This window comes from Triturus cristatus, chromosome 6 (assembly GCF_964204655.1).
Source record: "Triturus cristatus chromosome 6, aTriCri1.1, whole genome shotgun sequence".
In the NCBI taxonomy this organism is placed as follows: Eukaryota; Metazoa; Chordata; class Amphibia; order Caudata; family Salamandridae; genus Triturus; species Triturus cristatus.
The window spans coordinates 1411791988-1411811946 of NC_140589.1; positions in this window are offsets into that span (position 1 = coordinate 1411791988).

Sequence of the window (19959 nt, forward strand, 5' to 3'; positions counted from 1 at the left end):
GGGAGCGGGAACAAATACTGGACTGCACTTGTGAGTTGAGGCTTTGGAAGATCCTGTGTTTTTCAATTTCATTAGAGATGCATTGGAAAAATATTTTCAGGACAGCAAGGCTTCAACTGCATCTCCTCTGATGGAGTGAGATGCATTCAAGGTTGTTCTTTCGGGGTGCTGTATACCGGAGGTAGTGGGTACTAGGCATATGCTTGTGAGAGAGATTGATAAGCACAAGAAGGTGCTGTGAGAATTTGAGGTGGTGAGGCCAGGAAAGGTGGGTCTGAAGCAGCAGATTTTAGATGCCAGTGCAAGTAGCGGTAGATACAGAAAATGATGCTGCTTTAACTAGAGGGGATAAATGACAAGGGCGCATGCGGAGTGTGACAAGGAGGATACTGTGTTGGCCTGGCTCACAAATCCTAAGAATAGAGGTACATAGATCCTGGAGGTGGATTCTGAAGATGGCACAAATGTCTATAAGCAGGAGCCCATCACCAGCAGTAGTCGAGCATTTTTATACAGAGTTACATGCTCCCCCATTGGGGCTGCCACCACAGTTTATCACTGAGTTTCTAGTCCCAGTAGACTTGCCGAGGATTACAGTGGAGGAGGCAAGAGGCCTGGGTGGGGATGTTACCTATTCAGGAAGGGAAGGCTTCTATAAAGATTATCAAAAGACACACAATTGATGGACAGAATGCAGAACAAATCAAAACATTCACCCCCAGTCAAGAGATCTGGGTTAAATCCATCATTCGTTTGCTCACCATGCTACCCCAGTTTAGACCTGGCCATATACAAATCCGTCTTGACCCTGTGCCTCATGGGAAAAGTCCAGCCCGAACCGGTCCTAGGATGCTTGTTTCCAGTCCAGGGAGGACCTGGCTTGGCAGTTCAGGCTGGACTGTTCCCATGAGGCACAGGGTCAAGACTGATTTGCATATGGCTGGGTTCAAACTGGAACGGCATGGTGAGCAAAAAAACGATGGATTTAGGCCCAGATCTCTGTACTGGGGTGAACGTATGACATTGTTCTGCATTCTGTCCATCAACTGTTGTTTTTGCATTTATCACCCCGACTGGGAAGGGTATGCCCAGACGTGGGTCCCGTGCTCACCTTGCCACTGGAATCAAGCTATCCTGGCTGAAGAGGGGTGAAACCCCAAAACCGGTCCTAGGATGCTTGTTTCCAGTCCAGGGAGGACCTGGCTTGGCAGTTCGGGTTGGACTGTTCCCATGAGGCACAAGGTCAAGACTGATTTGCATATGGCTGGGTTCCAACTGGAACGGCATGGTGAGCAAAGAAAAGATGGATTTAGGCCCAGATCTCTGTACTGGGGTGAATGTATGACATTGTTCTGCATTCTGTCCATCAATGGTTGTTTTTGCTATAAAGAATATGGCAAGAGGTAAGGTCCCTGGGTTGGATAGGTTCCCTGCAGAATTCTATGCTGCTTACATGAAGGTGTTGGCACTGATGCTGGTCAATATCTACTCAGCTGCCCATGAGGTAGGATGTTTGCCCCTAACAACTACTAAGGCATTAGTAATCTTGTTGTTAATAACTGGGAAGAGCTCCTGAGGATGTATGGGCGTATCACCCACTTTCCATGCAAAATCTGGATTACAAAATATTTAGTAGAGTCTTGGCAATGCACCTTTCACCATTAATGCCCGATTTAATACATACAGACCAGTCTGGGTTCATCCGTGGATGAAAAATGGCTCATAATATCAGGAGGGTGCTGGCGATTATAAAATCTGATTTCGATGAGAAAAAAAAGCAGTGATTGCGGCAATAGATATCGGAAAGGCCTTTGATAGTCTTCGCTGGGATTTCCTTTGTAGGTGGCTCAATAAAATGAGATTGGGTAATGGGTTTGTCCAATGGGCAAAGCTCCTGTATGTAATACCTACTGCACAAGTCCGAAAGGGTAGGCATATTTCTGAAAAGTATGTGGTGGGAAGGGGGCACAGCAAGGCTGCCCACTTTCACCATTATTGTTTGGAATTGCAGTCAAATCACTCACTGGTTGCTTGAGGACTGGAGGGGGCTACATGAGACTAAAGGTACAGGGCATCCAGCATTATTCAGCATTATATGCTGATGATACGTTGTTATTCCTCAGAGATGCAAATATAGATTTGCCTCATGCAGTGAACCTTCTAGATTGGTTTGGACAAGCTTCCGCCTTATGAATAAATTGGACTAAATCATATCTGTTTCCATTACTGAAGGATGTGCCGCAACCTGTGGATCTAAGAGGATATATTTGGGAGGGAACCTTCCTAAATATCTGGGGGTTCAATTATACCATACACCCACTGATTTATTGGAGGGTAGTATTGGCGTGGCTACTAGAGGTCTATGGGCATGTGTCAAATTCTAGAGAGCACGGCGGCTTTCAGTGGCCGGACGAATAGTGCTAGAAAAATTGTGTCATTATCACAATTATTTTACTTTTTCACAACAATGCCTATGGTGATACTTTGTAGGGTCTTTTGGGAACTTGATTCCCTGTTGGTTTCCCTTATATGAGGAACAGGCAGGTGCAGAGTGGTCTAAATTACAAGGAAGATTAGCGGCACCAGAATTGGAAACTTACTACTTAGCAGGACAGTTACAGGGATTTGTACAATGGATCTACTCATAAAGGTTTCCAGAGGAGGCAAATTTGGAGATGTTTCCGGACTTATATGTGTTGTATAGAATACTCTTGGCCCCCACAGAAGACCTCTGCGGGGAATACTCACTGAGTTGTGGATTGTGCGACACTGTTGGCATCTTGCACTCCAACAAACTCCTACACTGGTGCTCTATGCCCCAGACATGCAGTTTAGATGATTTGAGCAAATTCAACCAGGCAGAAGATTGAGAGGTTTAGCAGAATGGGCTAACCATGGGGTGCATAGGATAGGAGATCCGTATAGAGAGGTGGACTGGATAAAGATTCTTGCGAGTTCAAATATTGTGTCTAGGAATGTGAGATTTACATTGCTTAACATTTTGTTTACTTACACAAGGCATATCTAACTCTGGGAAAAATAGCTCAGATTTCTCAGATAGCTGTGGCGTGCCCTAGATGTGGTGAACAATGAGCAGAAATTATATACATGGTGTGGTTATGTTCCTCATTGGTGGTATACTGGAGGAGATAGTATACTGTTTTAATGAGGTGGCACAGAGATCTAGTGAGAGTGTGCCCATGGTCTGTCTTCTAGAGGGATTTCCAAGGCCTGCTAAGATCAAAAGCACAACAGGGTTTATTGACTGGGCCATAGGGCTTGCCAGGCAGGAGGTAACCATGCATTGGAATGCGACCAGGCCCCCCATGGTGGAGAAATGGAAGGAGAAGTTGATTCGATGGGTTGGCTATGAGAGCGCAGTGTTGTATGGAGAAGTAACAAAAGGAAGAGGATCATTTGACTGGGTATGAGCAGGGGGTCCCTTATTAGATTCCCTGAAACATCAGGCTGTGATAGGTGAATCTGCAGAAGAAAACATGTAGAAGAGGGAAAAATAACTTCTGTTAAGAAAGGCCAGGATTATGGTACATGTATTGGTAGATTTGAAACGTACTTTGCGAAACAACATATGTTGTGATGCATGATGTGATGGGAGCTGGACTTTTGGGGAGGGGTTAGTGGATTAGATATTGCAATGTTTTGCTTATTTCACTATAAATGGCAATAATATTATGTTTACAAATAAAAAAAAAAAGGCCAGAACTATTCTGGCAGGAAGATATTTCCACAGTGAGTACTCTACACTTGGCTCAAAATATTGAAACGTTGCAAATAGGCTGTCACTCTGAAGCTTTGCGTCAGAACCCAAGGTGAAAGCATAAGGATTAGATGGCTCTTGTTGTAGGAGAGAAAACTGCATATCATGTGTCACTAGATTTATGAAAGATGAATAACTTGTAAACTAATAGTAGGGGTTGGTGGCCCTGGGGAATTATGGAAGAACCTTGCAAACAACGTCCTGGTGATAATCATGTACAACAGACATGAGCCATAAAAGCAAGCATGAGAAAGCAAGAGGAGTGGGGGAACCCTTATAGCTTTCTAATGCCCGGGCTGCGCCACCAGAAAGCACACTGTAAAGGATGCTCTAGCAGGATAGATCAGCTAAAGTCAAAATGGCGAGAGAGTGGGAGAGGACAATTTGTTATTTGTCAATTCAGAGATGATAGCAACACTCTTGCAGTTGATTATTGATTATTCAAATAATCTATTTTACATATCTATTAAGGCATTGCTATGCTACAGGCAAGAAGGACACTGACAACAAAAGTAATTTTCACTATTTAATTGCTACTCCTCACAATTTAATTTCTTCTTCAAATTGTCTTTCAAACTTGACAAAGAGAACAGCTAATTGACAATAAATCAAGACAAATATAATATCAAACCGTTTATAGCTAGGTGGACAGTATATCCGCATTGACATCCAGTACACTGTTATAAGGTAATAGGGAAATATCGTCTCCAGGTAACAACGCCCAATTACAATAGACCTGCTGTTATAATGTATAAATCAATTACTTGACACATCTACTGTAGCAGTAGTCTATAACAACATGGAAATTGTATCTGTGTTCTTCTTATAAAGCGTTGGTCCTGGATGGTGCAGGTCAACATGTTTCGGCCTAGTATTTTATGGCCTCTTCAGGACTATGTGGAACAAGTGTCAACCAAGCATATAGTTAATCTGGGGAGGCTGTCAAATTGGAACCTTAGCGGAATGAATGATTGAAGTGACACCATGAGCAGTCTTGAATGAGTGCTAATTTCTTGTGAAACCGGGCCCTCAGAAATAGTAGAGACCCACATTGGGTGGTCCGAAGAAGGGGTCCCTGTGGGGTAGCAGCCAAATTAATTATCCTAGGCCAAAATTACATGGTCAAGTTGCCGCAAAGCAGCGTAAGAAGATATCTCTTACTATACTTGCCTTGTACTATGAGAGAAAACTGCATATTATGTGCCGCTAGATGTATGAAAGATGTATTACTTGTAAACAAATATTAGGGGTGGTGGCCTTGGGGAATTGTGGAATACGCTTGCAAACAATGTCCTGGTGTTAAGCATGTGCAACAGACAGGAGCCACCAGAGCAAGCAAGGATGAGGAAGGCACGGTAATAGAAGCATGGTAGCCATCTTGGAAATTCATCTTTACCTACATAAACCAAAAAATCCCATAAATTAAAGAGGCTTTTAATGCCAGTTTGAGCTACATATCTATGCAGTAGCACTATATTTCACCTAAAATCATATTTGTTATGGGTTTTCTACACTGCTTTTTGCATACAAGAAAGTTATGGTGTTTAAAAATAAAACCTGATTATTATTGTTGTGCAGATGCACACTTCCAGAATGCATGTGGTAAGCAGCCACGATGTATTGCATTTAGTGGGAAGCCTTCTTTTCAAAGATGGCTTCTCTTTTCGCAAAATATTTTCTGTCAGTAGCTGCTCTTAAAAACAATGCACCTTAGACATTGCAATGGAAGCACAGCCAAGGAGGTGAAATATTAGGCCTCTTCCTTCAATGGTAGGACAGTGAAACAGAACTATTACTCTGAGTTGATCCAAAAAACTAATTCAAAGCAATGGCTGAAGGGAGCTGTTTTAAACAAGCCAAGGGGTAACTGAAATTTCCCACAAAGCAATTCTCTGTGTAATATTTACAAGGTGTCTAGAAGGCAGCTAAATTGTTGTATTCCATTCGCGTTTGCACAGAGGAATGTGCTCTTTTATTTAATGGTGTTATGTTACGCAGATGTGTAGAGAGAACTATCACCCAAGAGGGTATATTGGCACTGAGCAGGTGTGAGCCTAGCCACATCTGGAGCCTAATGAGACTACCCAAAAAGCCAGTCAGCTTTGTGTGGAAATCAAGCGTGGAGGAGACTTTTATGTGTAACGGCAGGTTGTCAAGTGCCGACTTGCCAATAGGGCGCGCCAGGCCTGTGTCCCCCTCATAGATCACCACCTCCTCTAAATACTTGTTCGATGTGTTCCAGCTTTTACAGGAAAACAAACCATCTTACCGATTGTTTCTTTTTATGTGAGGAGGTGCAACATCATGTTAGCACCACAGGGGGCTGTCATGCGCATTGGTGTTGTGCTTGTGAAACAATCCAGCTCACACATTCACAATACATAGGATGATATGCTTCACAGACCTCAGGCTGTGAAGCATGTCTGATGAATACAGGCCCCAGTTAGGCCCGCAGAGTACAAGGGTTCGCTCTCCTGTAACAAGAAGCTAGAAGGAAGTTGGCACGGAAACTGCAAAGTACAAAGACAGAGTTTATTAACCCTTAAGGGTGGTCCTACAACCTATACAACACTCTTCAGTATTGCATAGAGTAGCACAAAGAACTTGCATACACAGTCCCCTTTTATACACAACAGAGGGGCTCATAAGTGGGTGGATACAGCATGAAGCAGAGTTCATTACCTTTTATGGTCATTTTCGATACAGAACCAATATGTGGGCGGAGTTAACACACTCCTTAAGCCCGCGAAAACATGGTCAAGCAAGGACTAACTGATAACAGATGTGGTCAAGTCTGGGCATGCGCCAGACGGACAAAGGAGCTATTTATAGACTGTTACTAGGCAGATAAAGAGCAACGAGTGAAAAGGTAGGACTCTTCTCGTGCTGAGCACGTGGAGACACAACAATACAAAATGGAGTCCGGACATTAGTCAACATACGACAAGAAACATGTTTTAACTAGAGAGAATTCATGTTTTTAGTGAATGCTTAATCATATCGCTGTTTTAGTTTTCAACAGACGACCCTTTCAGCATTTACTGAAGACATTCGGCTTATTAGGATAATCATCATATATGTCAATTTTCATCATCTCTTCTACCTCTTTAGTTAAATGTTTCTGATAGGTGACATTGGCAATAGCTTTCTTATCAGGAATACAGAATGACACACATAGGGAACAAAGTAAAGGACCACATTGGACACAAATGCAACAAGAAAACAGAATTGCTACAATAATACAAAGACCAGTCAAAACCTTCCACCCCATGTGGTGATCATTGCCCAAAACCATCCAGACAACGTCCAAGTGCCATTTTCTGTATGGATTTCAGCTGCAATTTTATGTAGTTTATTGATAGCATTATAAACTGATGGCGTATGGTCAGGAATAAACACACAACAACTACTTCCGATAATTTTACATGCTCCACCTCGGTCAGCTAACATAACATCTAATACCATATGATTCTGTAATGCAACAATTCTGGTAATTTGTAATTCTTCCGTAAGATTCCCAAGAGCATCAGCGGTTTGATTTGTCACAGCCTCTACAACTCTTGTTAATCTTCGAACTTTCCTACTATTTAGGGCAGCTCCAACAAAGAAAAACAATCCTAAATTAAAATCAATATACTGCTGCAAACTAGTATCAGTTTGGTCAACATCATCAATAGATAGAGTACGTTTATACCTATTTACAGTCACATTGTTCAACAACTTCAAATCTTTATGATAAGATGCAGGTGCCAAAAATACAGGAGGTAATAGGAATGCTACATAGCATACTCCGGACCAACCGGCTGGCAAACGATAATAACCCTTATTCCCACATACGAAGTATGTGTTACGGGAAGCTAAGAAAGTACTATTATTCAACCCGTCAATGTTCAGGATAATGATACAGTCACTAACACCACCAGGAATATAACCCACACTCTGGACACACAGGTCCGCTTGAGCTTATGCCACTTGAATCACAAACCGTTCTCTCCCTACAGTGTCTATAGTGTTCGTAAAAATGTAGGGGATCGATTCATTGTCTGGTCGATATTCCTCCCATTCCCATATTGTCCCATTCGCTTGTGGATAACCATCTTTATCTTGATGACATTCCCTATTAAGTCTAAAGAGTAATCGTCCCACTGTAGGCTTCCGTGTGGCAAAAAGCAAAGTGTACCATGCTCTACAAGAGCCATTATGAGAAAAGGGAAGAGGTATGAATGGCGGTTCTCCTTTCTTCTGATGAGCTGGCATCATACCACATATCCAACAGTTCGTAGCATTAGTAGCAACATGGGTGTGATGCAACATCTGGATGAAAGTGTTATTCAAATAAGACTGACGATGCTTCAATTCTTGATACAGAAGGGTATAAAAGTAGTGCTCCTCAGGCACTGGGGTGGTCAAAACAAGCAACTCACGGGCAGGAGTCACATCCTCAACAAACCATGTGGTTATACCAACAATAGCCACAATGATAATAAAGCTTGTCGCACAAAGAATCTTCTTCTTCTCCATCTTGTAGTAAGAAGTCAATATCTTCCTGAAACTAAAAAGGTTGTCAGAACTCTTCCCCTTAGGCAGCCGTTGATTTCTTCACCAGCGGGCCAAGACGGGTGTCGCTACACTAATGCAGGGCTGATCCCCCCCCTTGCCACATTGGCTCTCCGTTTCACTAACCTAAGGGCCGTTCTGACAACTTTGGATACAGCAATCACTTTCTTGGTCGGAGGTGATATCTTCCTCCTCCAGAAATCGTTTGGTTCGGGAAGAGCTCCTCAGTGTCGCTCGGTTCCACAGCACGGCCATTCTCCGCAGTCAGGATTTCTCGATGGTCGGTCAACACAGCAGGCTCCACCAATCCAGGCGGCACTTTACGACAGTGCAAGGAGTGGATCCAGTTCTTCCGATTAGAAACCCGCACAGCTGTCCTCGTTGCGAGCAAGACTTGCTCAGGACCAACCCATCTCGGCTCCAGACTGTTCGTCCTTTCGAAAACCTTCAGCATCACCTGGTCCCCAGGTCGGAGATTATGACCCTCACCTGTGGACCGATCAGGGAGCGCTTCTCGAACCTGTTGATGAATAGAAACCAAGTTATCCGTTAACTGTGCCAGATAATCATTCATCATTACACAAGGTACATCATGCAGTGACTTAGGTTTTGGTGGACCCCAAATATTCATTGGGCGTCCAAAGACGATCTCATAAGGTGTGAGACCGGTCCGAGAATGCGGTATCGATCTAATTGACAATAATGCCAGCGGTAAAGCGTCTGGCCAAGTCAAAGAAGTCGAAGCTTGGATCTTAGCGATCTTAAGCTTCAGAGTACCGTTATACTTCTCTACCAATCCCGCAGACTGAGGGTGAAATACTGCATGGAACTTCTGGGTAATGCCTAGACCCTTCAGGATATACTTTATAACGTCTGCTATAAAATGAGGTCCGTTATCACTCCATAACAATCTGCAAACACCGTATCGAGGGAAGAACTCCTTCAATAGCATCTTGGCTGTAGTCATTGCAGTATTGTCTTTCGTAGGGTATGCCTCAACCCATTTGCTGAAGGCACAAACCACTACTAGAACATACTTCAGATTGTTACAGCGCTCAAGCTGAATGTAATCCATCTGCAAAACCTCAAAGGGTGCAGTAGGTGTTGCAAATCCTCCTGCTGGAGTTCGTGTACCCTTTCCTGGGTTATACCTCAGGCAAATCATGCAAGTCTGCACTACCCTCTTTGCCGTACTAGCGATCTCCGGATGCTCCCAAACTCGTGTGAGTAATTTAACAATTGCGGAAGCTCCGACATGCGCTAGTCCATGTGCCATCTGAACCATAGGTTGTACGAAGGCTGTGGGTAACTTCCATTTATCCATCTGCTTATTTCTCCAACACCCTTCGTCATCTAATTTTTCATCATTGGACCATTGCTCCCGTTCTTTATCAGAAGCGGTCCTCTGTATTTCCAACACTTCTCTCCTAGCATCGTGCCATCTTTCTGCCTGTGACTTCACAACATACATTGCAGTAGCACCAGGCTGCATCGCAGTCCCTCGTGCCACCCGGTCTGCCAGAGCATTCCCTTCTCCAACTTTATCAACCACTTTCTTATGGGCACTACATTTAATTATAGCAATCTTCTTTGGATATGTTAATGCAGTCAAAAGGTTGTGAACTAACTCCCCATACATTATCTGTGCTCCATGGGACGTTAGAAAGCCTCTCTCCTTCCAGAGAAGGCCGAAATCATGCGCTACTCCGAAGGCATAGCGGCTATCTGTATAAACATTCACACACAATCCTGTACTGAGCTCACATGCTCGTGTTAATGCTATCAGTTCCGCTGCGTGAGCTGATTTCTGCGGTATGCGTGCAGTCTCCACTATTGTTTGTAATGTGGTAATTGCACACGCTGCTGAAGTCGTACCATCTGGTAGCTTCAGGCATGATCCGTCCACCCACAGTTCTCCATCTACATCTGTAAAGGGCGTATCCTGGAGATAAATACGACCCTTTGTCTGTTCCTCAGTCACAAGAATACAATCATGTGCTTTTCGTGCTTCAGACTGAGTTTCCGGGAACGGCAACAATGTGGCTGGATTTAACGTTGCACACCTCTTTAACGTAATATGAGGAGCCAAAAGCGTCAACTCATATCCCGTTAAATGGGCACTGGTCAAATGCTGCGTCTTTGTCTGATTAAGCAGGGCATCAACAGCATGGGGAACTAATACCAACAGCTTATGGGATAACACAATTCCCTCGATTTGGCGTATTGACACAGCTGTCGCCGCAACCGAGCGAAAACAACCAGGCAATGCTCGGGCAACAGGATCAAGTACGGCCGAAAAATATGCACAAGGGCGCTGCTTGTCGCCGTGCATCTGTACTAAAACTGATAATGCACATCCATCTCTCTCATGCACATACAGTGAAAAGAGCTTCGTATAATCAGGGGTCCCTAACACTGGTGCTGAACAAAGGGCTTGTCGTAATTGCTGAAAGGCAATTTCACACTCATTCGACCAGGGAAGAGGAATTGGTGTGTCTTTTGTCAAAAGTGCTAACAATGGCTTAGCTATGTGTGAAAACCCCAATATCCATTGCCTACAAAAAGAAGCAAGACCCAAAAATGCACTCACGTCCTTCTGTGTGGAAGGCACTGGCGTGTCCAAAATTGCTTGAATACGATCTGGTGTGAGTGCACGCCCCTCCTTAGACAAAAGGTGACCCAAATAAGTCACCTTTGGTCTACAGAATTGCAATTTCTTCTTTGACACTTTGTGATTGTGAGATGCCAAAAAGGAAAGCAAGGATAACGTACTCTTCTCACACAGCTCAGGAGTGTCAGCCGCCAACAAGATGTCATCGACATATTGTATAAGGGTGACACCCTCGGGCAGAACAAAGGAATCCAATTGCCGTTTCAATGCTTGACTGTAAATGCTAGGGCTTTCCGTATAGCCCTAGGGGACTCTACAAAATCTATAAGACCTATTATTCAGAGTAAAACCGAAAAGGTATCGGCTATCAGGGTGAATAGGGATTGAAAAGAAGGCATTTTTCAAATCAATAACTGAAAACGTGGTCGCTGTTGGCGGGACCAAAGTGAGTAACGTCGTGATGTCAGAAACCACTGGATACTGAGGTATCACAATCTTGTTCACTTCCCTTATATCAATGATAAACCGATAAACCCTAGTATCCGTATCTTTCTTCAAAATGGGTAAGATAGGACTGTTGCAAACATTATAGGGAACTTCTTCCACTACCCCCACCTTAATCAAATCCTGCACAATCTGTATGAGTGCCTCCTCCCCCTCCTGGGAAATACGATACTGAGGGAGGCGTGGTAACACCGCACCCTCCTGGACACTAATGTGGACAGGCGGAATCACCATCTGTCCCACATCAGTATCCGAAGTGGCCCACAAAGAACGAGGGAGGGAAGCTAATGCAGTATCCTCCGCAACCACACACATCCGGTCTGTCATCGGGTGATTATCGTTTAAAATCACCCGTACTCTAGCGGGGGAACAGCGGATCGTAGCTCTGAAATGCTTGAGCATATCAAGACCCATAATGTTGTCAGGCGTGTTCGGGGCAAGCAGAAATGGACAGGGTGCAGAAAAGGGAGCAACATGGAATGCAAGGGGTCGGGAAAGAGGGCTTCGAGAGAGTGTACCATCAAACCCTACCGATGTAACCATTAAGCCAGATGGGGGAGCCCTCGGAACCAATTGCTTGGACAGCGCACTGCGGGTAGCTCCTGTATCAACTAGGAACCGATCAGTAGAACCCAAAACAGTTGCTGAAACATAAGGACCCTTTTGATCAACCGGCACTTCAACTGGTTCTAACCCCCATCCAACGCAATCCTATGCATGCTGTGAGTCATGATACCCAGAACGGTTGTTCCCAGACATTTGATACTGATGTTGCCTATCAAACACATTAGGCCTATCCCGTTGCTGTACGCTAGGCTCAAATCGAGTATGATCATTAGAGTTCCCTCTATAATTCGAAAAGCCCCCTCTACCTCTCGGTGGTCCCTGACCACGTCCCGGACGAGATGCATACAACACCGGACAATCTCTGGCCCAATGACCCGACTGTTTACAATACGCACATTGATTTCTATTTACATCTGACCGACCCGAAGGGGGACCATAGAATCCTCCCCTACCTCTATCGACACCCCGACGAGGCGGACCATACACTTGCGCTAACATCACCTTTGTTTTCAAATCTTTCGATTTCTTCTCCTCCTGCCCCTTCGCTTCTTGCTCCTGACGCTCATAATACTGAGCCATAGTCAGGAGGGATGCTGGAGACGAAGTGGACCAAGAACTTTCACTCGCTTTTAAACGAGCTGCTATTCCCGGTAATAAGTTCGCCACATATTTATCCACAAAAAGATGGCGACCCGTATCATCCGTAAGTGACTGACCACTGAAATCATGAAATGTCTCCTCAAAGCGCGTAAAGAAATCTGAGACTGATTCATCAACCTTCTGTTTACACGATGCTAACATATTCCAGTCAATCTTTTTAGGGGGAATAATCGTTTTCAGCTTAGTCAAAATAGCAGCAGGAAGATCTAAAATAATCTGCGGTGGTTTTTGCGCGGGTTTTCTCTCCTTATCCTCATCCTCAATCTCGGACCACCTAGCCTTAAAAGCGGGAACATCATCCACCTTCCGCACAGATCTCCACATATCCGGTGGTAATATGAGCCCAAAAAACAAGTCTATATCTGCTAAAGTCATGGTACAAGAATTCAAGGCCCCCTCGACCTCTTCATAAAAGGCCGCTGGATTCTTGCGGGGGTCAGGCAATGCATTCTTTAATGCCATAACATCAGCCCTATGCCAGGGAGTATAGACCCAATTATACACAAAATATCCCTTGGCATCGGCGGAAGTAGTATCTGAACTGGTTCCCGCTCCTTTAGGAGGAACATACAAAGGTGCCGCCTCTCGCATCGGTTTAGCATGCACTAGTTCGCTCTTATCTGAGTGGGAGGTAGATGGTTGGTCATCGCTGATACGTGGATCCGACTGCTCCTGCTCCCCTGCCTTTAGGCGCGCTCTCTCTTTAAGGTCACTCGCCGCGTCCCGCAATGCAAACAGTCGCCGGACCGCATCAGATGCCTTAGAGGGAGAAAAAAAACCGTTACGCAATGCTTTAGCATCTAATACTACATCCTCAGGCTCAAAAACTTCTGAATATTTCCGAAAGGCAGTAATCACTTCATCAGAAAAGGTTTCAAGAAAATACAACTTCTCTCTATCCCGCCACTTTTCCAAAGAGTCCAACAATTCAGCAAGGGATAACTTGCCCTTAAGTGCACGAAGAGAAATTTTCCGAAGCTCACTCATACGCTCGACTGACAACATAGACCGCGTGTCTACCTTATCCGAAACCAATCCAGACTCCTGTGATCTCGGGGCGGAAGCGCCAACATAAGGGGGTGGAGAACGATCTAATAAATAAAAATAATCTTCAAGATTAGTAAGGACAGGATAAAGTGGCTGGCGGACAGCATATTGACCCGAGACTTGCAACCTACGCTCTTTCTCTTATCTCTCCGCCAGTTCTCTTCCCTCCCGACGCTTCGCTTCCTGTGCTCGCACATGATCATTTTTCCGTTGCTCTTTATCAAACAGCGCTTTCTCACGTTTCTCTCGCTCACGCACTTCCTTCACACATAACCGTACACATTCAAACATGTCTTGCCGAGCACGCCGTTTACACATACACTGTTCCACATACTCAATCTTACGCATATCAAATGATCCATACAAAGGCCATCGTAACTCAGGATCCTTTTTGGTGTATTTCCTCCACACTGTGCTGTACATTATAGAGGAAAGACCATGCTTCACATACATATCCTATTAGGAGTCCCCTCTGGGGGGGCTGGAGCAGATTCCTCAAGATTTAACCGGTTTCCAAAGCAGCAGCACCACTTACGGAGTGCGCTAAAAGCAGGCATGCTCAAAAATAATGCAAAATATGCAGTATTATCAAAAAATGGCACTTAAACTTTGCGCCGTTCAGATTTAAACAACTCCGGAGAAATATCTCCACATTACCTGCCTATATGTGTTGCAACGCATATATTCTCACAGTAATCAATACAAAATATGACCGGTCATCACAAATCAAACTCAAATAGCCAACCCAGGCATCAAAACTCGGAGCAAGTACCGTACAACGGTTCTTACCAATCAAGAGTGTCCAGGTTCCAACTGCCAAGTTCCAAAATTCGCCCAAACGGCTGTCACGGCAAACCAACAGAAGAGGTCTCAGTCGAGGACCGGCGCCACCCAGAAGGTCAGCTCGGAAGGGAAGGAAGAAAACCTCGGGATGCCAGGACTAAAACGCCACTGGCAGTGATCACATCCCCGGTAAAATTCCTCACCTTCGTCACGACCAGTCCTTCGAGCATCCGAGTCGCCGATGAGCCCCACGTGACGGGCGCCAATTGATGAATACAGGCCCCAGCTAGGCCCGCAGAGTACAAGGGTTCGCTCTCCTGTAACAAGAAGCTAGAAGGAAGTTGGCACGGAAACTGCAAAGTACAAAGACAGAGTTTATTATCCCTTAAGGGTGGTCCTACAACCTATACAACACTCTTCAGTATTGCATAGAGTAGCACAAAGAACTTGCATACACAGTCCCCTTTTATACACAACAGAGGGGCTCATAAGTGGGTGGATACAGCATGAAGCAGAGTTCATTACCTTTTATGGTCATTTTCGATACAGAACCAATATGTGGGCGGAGTTAACACACTCCTTAAGCCCGCGAAAACATGGTCAAGCAAGGACTAACTGATAACAGATGTGGTCAAGTCTGGGCATGCGCCAGACGGACAAAGGAGCTATTTATAGACTGTTACTAGGCAGATAAAGAGCAACTAGTGAAAAGGTAGGACTCTTCTCGTGCTGAGCACGTGGAGACACAACAATACAAAATGGAGTCCGGACATTAGTCAACATAAGACAAGAAACATGTTTTAACTAGAGAGAATTCATGTCTTTAGTGAATGCTTAATCATATCGCTGTTTTAGTTTTCAACATGTCAGCTAATGTAGGTTTGATGGGGATTGTCTATCACACTTCAAATGCCCTATCAGAATCCAGGTTAAAGAAGGAGTGAGGACCTCCAACCCTAACCTGGCTTCTCATTGGGAAGAGGCTTGAACGCATGAATTCAAAAAGCAGAAGCTCTGTGTCAGCTTCCAGTTCTTTAAAGCAGGAGACAAAAATTAATGATTTTCTGGACCAGGCAAGCAGGAGCTGCAGCATGGAGCACTTCAGATGAGGTAAATTGAAATGCTAGAATGTGTGGGTTTCTGAATGTGTGCATGCAAGTCTTTATATGTATGTATATTTCACTTGCGTACATGGTCCGTGTCTGAGAGTATGCCTATGAGTGGATTTACAAGTCTTTAATTACTCTGTCAATGGAAGAAAAATAAACGTGATGCAGTCAAACTAGCCCTCGAAGTGTTTGCTATAAAAATCATACAACAAAACATGACATCAATATAATAAAGTGTCCTCAAAATACCAAAAAGTGTATTTAGTAGCTTCTTCATTATTAATACTTCACATTATAGCAATGCACTGAGAAATACTTAATAAATATTTTTAAATATGAACCATTAGTGAATTAAGAAGCAAGAACATTGTCACCTACTGGTATAACATCACATCAACCTTATCCACTTGCAACAAGCGCCCGGACCTACAGAGTTGGGAGATCTTTCTTCTAGGACAGTACCGCAGATACAAGAAGAATAGGGTGACTTTACACTTCCTAGACCTAGGACGTATAGTGGCCAAGTGACTTATTACCGAAAGATGGAAATTACCCCACAACCCCACCGTTTGTAACCTGGAAAAACTCAATGGTTATTTGGGAACAAGTCGAAAGCATGACCCTGCATAGGGAAGACACACATGGCTTGCAAAAATACCCCATTGCCACTTACTGGCATACCATCTTAACTGACTTACAAACTAACTGCACAGAGGAATTAACAGTCACCACTGATACTGCAGCAGAAGCCTCAATCCTCAATTGGAGAGAGGAGTTGGCCTAACTGTCGACCTCGAATCTGGGGAACTGGTGTCGAATCTCGGCAATGACGCTGAACATCCTGTGATTCTGGGCAAATCACTTAATCTCCCCATGCCTAAAAAAAATGATGAATGTGTCCTCATGTAATGCACCTGGTGCTATGTAAGGCGCTCTGATACCCGATTTGGGTCAACTTTGCGCTATATAAATCTCTCTAAAAAAAAAAATCAGGTAGAATATGGTTGTGGGTCGAAACCTTCTGTTTTCACCCCCCACATACACCCATTCCCTGAAGATCTTTTTTGCGAATATCCCACGCAATTCTTGTCAGCCACGGAGGGTGGATAGAGCAGTCTTAGGATATACATTTGCATGGTCTGTTGTATTCTTGAATTAGAGTTCTCATAGTTTAATGGGTGCTAAAGTATGGCTCTGTGTAAAGTAACGTCTGTGATGACTTGTTACAGTTCTGTTCTGCTACTGATTAACTAGGGACATAACACTGTACCCATTCAACAGATGTTTTTACTTTGTATTCCATGCTTATATGCATCCTATCTTATGAATGAATGTCTTTTATATAGCACACAGTTACTCGGATTGTGTCCCGGCTCTCAGCATAGGCAATATATGTCTTTAGGGCCTTCTTGAAGGGCCCTTCCTTGGTAAGTAATCTCAGATGAGCAGGCAGCTGGTTCCACATACTCGCTGCTCTGACCATAAAGGAGGACCCCCCCTCTCTGATGTTTGCGGTAGTAGGGGATAGTTAACAGGCAGGTGCCACTAGATCATAACAATCTTCCTGGTCTCTACTCCTTGATCCTCTCATTTAAGTAAGCAGGGCCTCTATTGTAAAGGGCTTGGTGGGCCAGGGACATGGTTTTGAACATTATCTGCTTGCGGAATGGAAGCCAGTAAAGTATCCCTGTAATGAGATAGCAAGGCATATTGAGGTAATCTGAAAACAAGGTGAATTGCCATGTTCTGTATTACTTGTAGCCACTTGATTAAGTACTCAGGGAGACCAAGTTACAGAACAGTTCCATAATCCATTTGGGGCAAGATCAATGCCCTTACCATGGTTACTTGAGATTCGCGAGGGAGAAGAAATTACATTTCATTAGCATGCAGAGGATCCAGAGATAAGATTTAACTGCAGCCAAAACCTGGGCCTTGAAAGAAAGTTGGGAATCAAATATTAGGCACAGGTTTATGGCCACTACTGTGAGAATGGGCGGAGGTTTGATCTTACTGGGCCAAGCACCAGTTCAACAAAAAGAGGTGTTTAACCAAAACAAAAGGATCTCTGTTTTGTCTGGGTTGCACTGTAATTTGTTAGTCTGAAGTCAAATTAACTGTGTCTTCATACAGAGAGCAACAGATTCTTTAGCGCTCACTGTGTCCCCTTGATAGACGAGCAAGAGCTGCATATCATCCACATATGACACAATATTAATGCCTAAACATTCAACCAGCCAGGCCAGTGACTCATGTACACATTGAAAAGGGTGTGGCTTAAAGAAGTAAAACACCTGAGTTCAATTATTTGGCTCTAGAAGAGCAGGGATTCATCCAGACAACCTGAGAAAGAGCGCAACCAGCCGCAGGCTGGCCCCAATACTCCTAGATGTTCTAATCTTTGTATTAGATGTCTATGGTCAACCGTATCAAAAGATACAGATAGGTCCAACAGCACCAAAGCTACATTGAGGCCAGAATCCAGACTAAGTTTAATGGATTCTGAAACCTCAAGTAGAGTAGTTTCAGTACTATGACGGGCTCTAAAGCCGGATAGGCATGTATGGAGAGGACTGTTGTCTGTCAGAAAGGTGGTGAGTTGTTGATTCAACATCTTTTCCAGAACCTTTTATATTGCTGGCAATAGACAGACAGGTCTGAAGTTTGCTGGTACTTCCGTATCCGGGTTAGCCTTCTTACGAAGGGGGACTAACTTTTCCCTTTTCCAGGAATCAGGTATAACCCCTGAGTTGAGGGAACAGGTAAACAGCTCTTGATACACTGGAACAGTATTGTCGGCTATAGTCTGCAAGATGTGAGGTGCATAAGGGTCTTCCGGGGACCATGATCTGCAGAGTTTGAACATCTCACTCACTTCCTCCATCATAGGGGGGAGAAAGCGAACCAGCTAAACTCCAGCTGAAGGTCCTGCCAGCACATGGGGGCTTGGTAACAGATTGAAATGTTGGCTAGAACTCCCAAGCTTAGTCTGGACTTTAATGATATTTTTCTGAAAGAATTCACTGAGTCCATCACAAAGGGCCTGATTGTTACTCAGTGGTGGGGTCATCATTTCAGGATCAAGAAAGCTGGAGACGATCTTAAGATCTTTCCATTTTTATTGGCTTTTATAATACTATTGGTATAGAAGATGCTGCTGGCTCATTCTAGATTTTTATGGTAGGCAATAAGGGCCATTTTATATTGTATTTTATCCGCTACCTGATAGTGTCATCGCCAGACTTTCTCTCCAATCTTTTCCAAGAGGCTCTTTCCTGGACTAAGTCTGGGGTGAACCAGTGGGCTGAACATACCTTCAATCCCAACTGTATCTGCAGCCTTCCGAGCCAAATATCTATGGCTAATTCATCTTCAGTGACCCTGCCTGTGTATATTGGTATGGATTCATCAAGAGCCTTCTTGAGCTCAGGCAACAAGACCTTATTCCAAAGTCTTTTCTACTGCATCAGAATGGGTAATTTCCTAGACTTAATGTTATGTTATGTTACTTGATTTTTAAAGCGCATGGCTGTCCCAGCAACAAAGAGTCCCAGCGCTAGTACCAGAGACAGACTGCAGAAGAGAGAGGCGGGCTGGGGTTAAACCGGAAATAGCCAAGTCTTTACGACTTTTCTAAAGGCCCATGGTTCAGAATGTTCCTGGTGGACACTGAGATATACCAGCCATTGGCCAGGAAAAATGGAGTACAAAATGATCTGACCAAACCATTGGTTCAGGGGTTTCCCAAAGTACTAATATATTCTTTAGGATGTCATCAATTGCGTGGCCAGCTCTGTGTAGGGCTAGTATTCACCTGTTTGAGGTTAAGGGAAGCTAAAGCTTCCAGAATGCGGGTACATAGAGGGTCATCCGTTTTGTCCAAACGGAGGTTGAAGTCACCAAGAATAGTAACATTTGCATAATTAATGCATTTTGGGGCTAAAACCTGCTCTAAAGAGGCTATGAAGTCTCCCGCATTGCCTGGTGGAGGGGGGGGGGGGGCAGTGATAGACCAGCACCCCAGAGAAGGATTGATTTGCGCAAGGGAGAGATATTGTATCCCAGGGCTTCTGCCTTTTTCAAATCCTCCAACAGGAATTTCTGGCATTTAAAAGCCTTCCTATATATAATGGTGACTCCTCCTCCCTTTTTTCAGTCCTATCCACATGTACACAAGTATAGTTGTCAGGAATAGCCAACTCTAGATCTTGTGGGTTCAGCAATGCTTGTTCACTACTACAATATGCATATACAGTTTACACTTCATGACTAGTGCACTGATTGCTTGTTATACAGGTTCATATGTAGCTCAGTTTGCACCATGCGAATCAGAACTTGAATAA